Source organism: Streptopelia decaocto (genome assembly GCF_964273445.1).
Source record: "Streptopelia decaocto genome assembly, chromosome: 10".
Lineage (NCBI taxonomy): Eukaryota > Metazoa > Chordata > Aves > Columbiformes > Columbidae > Streptopelia > Streptopelia decaocto.
This window is the reverse complement of record NC_138665.1, coordinates 10,472,852-10,481,530: the sequence shown is the minus strand read 5'-3', so window position 1 is coordinate 10,481,530 and position 8,679 is coordinate 10,472,852.

Below are 8,679 nucleotides of genomic sequence, written 5' to 3'. Positions count from 1 at the left end.
GTAAAATGGATAAATATCTTATTTTCCTAAAACCAGTCACGTAACCATGAGCATAAGTAAGAAGAGGGCTTAGCTAAAAACTCAATTCCACTTGTGCCTGTTATATACACTCTAAACTATACAACACCAGTGGAAAAGGGAAATTTCAGAGTGTGAAGCCAGCATTTCTACCCGTACATCCATTCTGAAGATAATACGCACGTATTACCTAACAAAAATAAAAACATTTTTAAAATTCTTGTTACTGTTGGCAGTGCTTGCCTGCTGAAGCTTGTGTACTGTGAGAGTTAAGAATGCACAATGTGCTTGTAGGAACTATCACATATGTTATAGCTCCACACCAAGAAGGAAGAGAAAACCTAGAGTTAATCACTGATTTAGCGTGTAGGGCTGCCTATTCAACACCTTAGCACTGGGGGGAACTCAGTATCAATTGTAATTACTAGCTGTTGTTATTTTGAACTGTTAGGAAAGAGACAACAAAGATAAAACCACGTGGAAGCGTATTACTGAATGAACGGATGCCACGGGAGGCTGCAGAGCAGCTGTCAGTTTGTGTCGCTTACTGACACGTACAAGAGATAGCTCTGGGTGACATTCAGCATTGCATGAAATCCCAGAATTGTGAAAGAAAAATGACTTCCACGGATGTCGATCAGCTCCGGCCTCCTCAAGTTTGTATTTCCTTTCAGAGTTTTTAATGCACATTTTTGTCTTACAGTAAATATCAAATATTGTCTTGCTCTTCAGATGCAACATGCATGCTGCTCTCCTGCTGCAAAGTGTCAACAGGAAACATAAATCTCCCAAACACTGAGGAAAACTCGTGTCCTCATGAGTAATTGCTTAAGCTTTTACGTACCAAAACCCCAGTGCTTTAAGAGTTCATTCACATCCATGACAGGGAAAGAAATACCTGAGTATACACATGCTCCCTTGCTTATGATGGATTTCAGGACAGCTAACAGGCTTTACCTTGTTTTCAGTAGCTCACAATCCTGTCATGTGCTGCTTAAATAACAGAGCTGGGAAGTCTCAGACCCCAATTGCAGAAGAAATGAATCCCTGTTCACACACCCAACACACAACTTGGAGCCATGGTTGTATTTCTGTCCGTGACACAGCTTTTCCGAAATGTAAACATGGTGTAACATTTTCCCCCTAAAAACAGTTAAATATTTGTGAGATACATCAGGACAAATAAACGTTACAGTTCATTACACTACCACCCAAACAAAACACAAACAAACAAAACCCCACAAAACAAAACAAACCCACAAAACCTCAACCAAACACACTTTTTACCCTTGGGAACAGACATTTACCATAGCAGCTTCCATCCACACGTTAACATCAGTGGTAAAGCAAAGCTCTTGAAAAAAGACATACTACAGGTTTCTTGATAGAGAAGTGCTAGGAGATCACCACACAAATTACTACAGAAAGAAATGATACAGAGTAACTTTTTTCTGATTTTAGTTACAAGGAAAAAACAGGAACAATGCTTTAATCTGGGCTCTACCGTTCTATGGCCACAGGGAAATAAATTCCTCAATTTGTTTTTGCCAGTTACAAAACAGAGATACTAAAAATCAGTCATCATATCAACACAAAAATCAGAAGAACGATAAAGGTGGAAAAGCAGCATAATTATAATTCATCCCAAGGAATGAAAAGGGAATACTCTCCTGAACTTCCTGAAACAAAAATGGATTATGGACTTTAAGAAAAGAAGTGGTAGAACACGCAACTAACCAGTGATAATGCGTGAGCCACCTGGCACATTATTTAATACAGCACCGAGAAGTTTCTTAGGTCACTACCATGAAGAACTCAACACAAAATAACAGTAAGTCAAAGGGACAGGAGGCAGGTGAGGGCTGAAGCTGCGAGGGCAGGTGGCTGCAAAGCAGCTACATTACCTGGTGATGGCTGGAATGCAGCACACAAGTACCTTTTTTTTTTCCTCCTGTTGGACCATGCAATAAAATGTATATCTAGTTTAGTTAATATCTTGAATTCAGACACATAATTATACTAAAAGAAATAGCAATAAGTCAGTTCTAAAAGATTATTCAGAGCTTGGGATAATGCATGAAAGGAAAATGAAAAAAAGGGCAAACTGGATCAAGCTGGTGTAATTACAGTAAAAAAGAATTAACAAAAACACCCAGAGCATATAGGAATGGGAGCTGAAAGTTGTGCAAAGCTTAGAAGATTCAAGTAGTTAACAGTGCTAAGAAGCAGAAGGCAAAACTTGCTATCGACATGAATGAAACACTCAAAACCTCCATGATCGAAGAGCCCAACAAGCCGACACACGTGGTCGCAGCCAAAACACGTAACCATCTAGACCAGCAAGAGCCTCAGCAACAGCCAGCCCTGCTTTCAAATCAAACAGTATGAATGCAAAATAATTGTTTCTTCTAAAATACTTTGGTTATATTAAATAACAGTCAATCTCGGAGCCTCCAAGACACCGATAATCCAGTCTTTAGTGTCCCTCAATCTCCCAGCCTGAGACCTCTTCATGCAAGTAGAGGTCATCGAGTTGCTCCTTGAAGCCTGTCCTAGGACTGGGAAGGGAAATTTTCAAGAAGCACATGAGAACAGGGCAAGGAAAGGGCCAAGTAAAGGTGACTGGAGGAAGGATGAACATTTTGGGCTGAGCGGCACTGAGAAACTTATAGCTATAACAGACAAAATCTGAGCAAGAGGAGAAACTAACAGGATTTATTAAGCCAGTCTGCTGCCTCCGGGACAGCACTCCCCTTGCTTTTCCTCTGAGTCCTGTGTTCAAACATACATTAAAAGCAGAAACGAATGAGGAACAAAGGTGTTCCCTTCCCTTACTGGGATTCAGATAGGACTCTGAATCAAAGAAAATAAAAGAAAGACAGTCAGAACAACCAACATACATGTAAAACCAGCAGCTTGTCAAGCCTTTTGCTGTTTTCTTTTTCTCCTTCACAGGAGGACCTCTCTTATCCTCCTTTTTGCTCACAGGCACATGAAAAATATAATAGAAGTAGTATGAACAAGGCTTTTTTTATTTAGCTAGTTTTTGCAGAGTACACAATAAGATGAGAAGGGGTGAAGAAGTAAATGCAGCCAGGGCAGACAACTGAACAAGTAGAAAAGGTAAACATTGTAATCAGATACTATGCGACAGTTTCAGAAAATGTGGTTTGATGATTTTGAGCAATTTCTTTCCAAACAGAATGTGTTGTTGAAAGGGCTGTTGCAGAAACATATTTTACCTTGAAAGGCTTTGTGAAATTATATGATCTGTAAAAACTGAGAAGTTTGGCCTCTGTTTGCTTTCCTTCCGTTCCTCAGAGTTATTATTGCCTCATTATACAGTCATTTGTACAACATTTTGGCAGACATTTACTATTGCATAAATTAAAGTCACTGAATCTAGTTTTGCCTACAGGTCTTTATGAAAATACCAGCAACATTTTTATTTGAATGTCAAAGTTTGTCAACCATTAAACTGATTGATTTTTCATTATGCAATTCAATAGAAGCAGCAATCTCCAGTCTGTATGCAACATTACTCTGAGAAAAATAACGCATCTTTGAAAAATCCTTCCTGCTGCTTCTTTAAAAGGAGAAAAGGAACTACGCTTTAAGGCTGGCTTCATACATTTTATTAATATACTAGCAACAGATACGATGCTGTAATTCAATTCAGTGAAACAGAATGAATTCATCTGTGGTAATCCAAAAATTCCAATAATCCTTTAAAAACCTTTCCAAGTCACTTCATAAGAAAAATACCTATTGATTTCAGTAAGAATAGGTTTAAGCCCTACAGTGTGAAGCTACCGTAGCATCCATAACACCGAGCAGACTCAATACTGTAGAGAACGCTCCTCCGGAGAGCAGCGCAGTGGGAACTTTGCTGGCAGAAGCCTCGCTCAGCACTGTGGGGACTACAGGCAACTTCAAAGAAAAATTTTCTTTGCTTGTTTAGTTTTTAGTCTTCTTTTCAAAATCACCATGGATAACAGCCACAGAAGTGCCTAGAGAGACACAAAACTTACCTCAGTCTCCTCTAAAAATCCACAAAATTCCCAGTTTACAACAAGTTGCATTTAGTTTTCCCTGTGCAGGATGCACTGGTTCATCACCTCAGCTCCTGTGGAGCTGGAAGCGGTGAGTACAGGCTGAATACTGAGGTGCTGTAACAGCACCTTCCACACGTGAGTGACCATCCTTGGTCAGAAATGCCATTATTTATCGACTGCAGAGCCTCAAGAGATTCAGAAGAGCAGGGAGAAGAGACATGCAACCCCTTTTCTTCCGACATGCCCATTCCTGCCTCACAAGGACTCTTGTGCCAGCCCAGGCCTCCTGCTGCTGGTGTCACTGTCTAGGCCAGAGAGGGGACCGGCCGCACTGTTGGCAGTGGTGGCTTCATCCCCGGCTGGAGAGCATCCAACATCAGCCTCACTCATAGAATCATTTTGGTTGGAAGAGACCCTCAAGGTCATCGAGTCCAACCATAACCTAACTCTGGCACTAACCCACATCCCTAAGAACCTTGCCCATGTGCCTTTTAAACCCCTCCAGGGATGGTGACTTTCTTTACCTTCTAGCACTTCCCACTTCCCACTCAATCATTATTCATTGGCCTGGCACCATTAAAGCCCCTTTCTCATTAAAGAGTGTAGAGGAGTGTAGAGCACACAGTGAACAGACTTGTTTAATTGAACTGGGACATGTTACAAAGTATAGAAATAGAGGCCTACAAGTATGCCTAATTTAACCTGTAAAAAGTTGAATTAAAATAAGAATGTGCAAAATACGATCACTGTATTTATACTGTATTTATCAGTCAAATGCAAAAGGACATCATGTGAAATACTATCAAAAATAGGGCCATAGCACAATTTTAGGAGTTCCTTGAAGTGTACTCCATTCACATTTTTGTGCTTATTATTTTTGTTACAGGTATCGCACTGTTTTTAAAAACCTTTCTAGAAAAGGTTATGCAAACAAGATAATTGCTTAGAAAAAGGCTTTGTATTCACAAATAAAGCACACATCCACATTCATGGTAATAAACTGAAAAGTGAAGTGCTGCCTAGTTACCTGATTTATAAGAAGTACCACAGAATAAAATCTGGATGGGATTCTGATTACTTAAATTCAGTGTCAGTACTCCAAACAGCCTTCCAGGAGGACAGTATTTCAAACGTCAGATCCCCATTTTCTGAGGTTCCTGCTTTATCCAATCTATTTCTATTTTCTTTCTCAAAGGAAAGGATGTTAGGCTCTACTAAAAAATAATAATAGATAATTAAGCCCCCCCACATTTAGTACACATAGCGGTATTTTTCGGATTCATTGGACTGAGAGCTAATGTCAGGTTAGAGTAACTTTAACATTTTTAATTTAACAGCACAGTCAAAAGCACTTTACTGCAAAAAGTTTACGACTTTCATTATGTCTATAAATACACAACCTACTGAATTACTGCATAGAATGTTAATGACATTAGCATTAAGTCCTAATTAAACAATGAAGCAATATGCATTACAATCTGCCATCAAAATATGCATAATCAGATTTTTTTTAAATTATATGTTATTTTTATTAAGCAGTAAACAAAGAGTTTGTGCTGATTGGTGAACTTAACTTGTGAAACACAGAAAATGTCAGAGATGGAAAACAGCATTTGGCTAACAAAACATCTGCTATGCCAATCACGTTATAATAGTTATAATTGATGTTTTTCCCTCAGAAAATCATTTGCACCTCTACGCAAGTATTACTGCTATGCATTTTTACAGTTATCATTAACACTGTTCATTTTCTTTCTCAAATACATATATTACTTTTCTATTTTATTGACCTCTCAAAAGGCTTCAGAAAGTATGTCACCATTCTACATCTTTTTACTATGACATTAAAGGGAAATGACTCAACCGAGTTCATCGAAGAAACCAGCGCCAGAGCCAAAAAATCAAACCATTTCTCTTGAATCCCAATTGACACGTTACCCACCGCTTGGTGTTACTTTTCATTTGAGTATTGCTTCGTCCCCTGCTTTATTACACTTGTGCACACGCATTTATTTTCAGATATCACTTCAGGGATGACACTGGAATAGGCCATCTGAAGAGATTTGCTGCAAACCAAATTTTTAAATGTATAATCTATGCAGTGTGCATTTCAAGTGATATCTTAACAGAGATGAATATGTCCTTAAAATGTAACTGAGAGGGCTATTAGCTTTTACCATGCTCACATTTTAATTTTAAATTCAGACTGGGAATCTGGAAAGTAATTTAAGGTCTCCTGGCTTAAAACTTCTGTGTAAAGAAAATGCAAGTATCCTGTACAAGTGTTGCCAAAATAAGTTATTTTATGATGGCTTCCTTAATAATAAATAGCATTTTTGTTGTTTTTCATAACAGTATTTTATTGTCATAAAGACGTATGCTGCAATAATGAATAAACCACTTTAAAGATTATTTATTATTTAAATATTTATTTCAGCATCCAACTATGGAGCAGGAAAATATCGCATGACTTAGCTAATAAGTTGCTGCTAGGATCATGTAGTGGATTCTCTCTAAATAATCTACAGTCTAAAAATTCTACACTGAAGGTACTGAGCTAGGTTTTACACAAATTTTTTAACAGGAAAAAAGGCTGAATTCACTGGATAATTTATTCACAACACAGGACTCAACCATGACTTGCAGTGACTTTCATGCTACTGCAGAGTTCCCAGAGCAGAGCGATGTTTCCTTACATTGGTGTGACAGCTGGTCTCTCATCATGATTAAATGGCTTTCCCTTGGGTGAGCTCCAGAAATATGCTCGGGTTTGAAACAGAACAGATTCAGAATTCCACATTGGGCATTACAGAGTTTCTTCTGTACTCAGAGTCTAAAACATGGTACAAAAGTGTTTGGTGTTTGGATTAATGATTTTTTTTTTTTTTTTTTAAGAGCGAAGACTACTGTAAAGTATCCTTTCTAGACTTAAGTTTCCAGTATGATGTCGGACAGTAATAAAGAAACCCAACCTTTTCCTCAGTCTGGATATTCAACTCAGGTTCAGAACAGCAGCTTACCAACCAACCCTACACTGGTTTTCTGGCTTGTGAACGAGGCTTTGAGGTATCAAGGAACTGCAGTCTAGTATGACGTTATCCAGATGTTTTATCCTCGTGCTAATGACTTACTAAGCTAAGAGCTTCAGGATCAAGGCAACAATCTCTAAGCGCTAACAGAGCAGCGTTTCACAGTTCAAGCTTAGAGAAAAGAAAAAGAATGAGATACAGCTACCAGTACTCAGCAAGAGAATAAGCTGCCTGAAATTGGAGCAAAAAAAACAGCTCCAAAAGCCAAAGCAGCATTTGTTGGCCACCAGTGGTGATTGTCACCATGCAGTAACATCTCAGAAGAGGAACCTCCTCTGGCTGAGCAGACAGATGGAGTGTCCACAGCACCAGGCATGCCCCCTTTACTGAAGTCTTAACCACCCAGAATGGAGGAACAGCTCTAAAGCCTTCCCAGAGATCCAAATATATTATGAATTATGGGGTGGCACTTCAGAAGGAAATACCAAACCCTGAAAATCTCTATCTAAAAATGCGGATGTTTTGAGATTTTGTAAAAAATCAGCATTATCTTTATTAACAGCATAACCTCTTTGTGCCATGTCTCTTATGATAATCTGAAGATTAGACTGTCACTAAGAAAGTATTTTAGTTCTACTTGACGCTTAAACTTCTTGAGTGAAAAATAAAAAAGATCTGATGGGTAATAGGAAAAACTAAAATGAGGTGAAGAAGTACACTACTGAATTCAGTATACTGGCCAGCTATAAAACTTGCAACATCCTCAAAAAACCTCTTCCCCAAGACGGAAAAGACACCTACATAAAACTGCCACTTAAGCAGCGTTATATACACTGGGAATCAGCCACTGTTTACTGAAATACATCTGGGGCTTGATATACACTCAGGTTGATACCTTCCATCTTTTTTGTCAATCTATGCAAGTAGCGTAAAATATATTGTCTGTTAGAATTGTGACAGGAAGAGTATTTTCTATTAAAAGTCTCCTCTGATCAGAACTCCCATGCAGTCAACAACTGTATCTTCCCGATACCTCACTGTCAACTTTCTAAATCTCAAATGTCATTGAGATTTACAACATTTCTGCCCGGCTCCCCAGCCAGATTTTGAAGAACCAGTCACTCTTATAAACACGAACTGGCAGCCTGTAAATAAACATAATGGTGGAATTGCTAATAAGCTCTATTTCCACCAAAAGTAATTTGTTTGCTAGATATGAGGCTGATGACATGAATTCCCCACGGTTGACCATTTCCTACTACCTAGCTCTACAACTGAAACTATCCTTCTGTGTTAACTTTTTATCAGATTAAAAAGGTTGTTCTTGGAATTATATGCACCTAAGTAAAGGTTTCCATATGATTATTGAAGCAATCTACTATTAAAGTGGGTTGCAATAAATGAGCATTTTATATCAGTGTCTCAAGCTTCCAGTGTCACAACTACTCCTACATCTTACCCAAGACACTCCGCATTATTACTTACCCAAGGAATGCAAGCAACTGCCCCGCCACCACAAACCTCCCATGTATTTTTGACACTTTTGGTAATAGCAGGTAATTCTAACTTTTGGACAC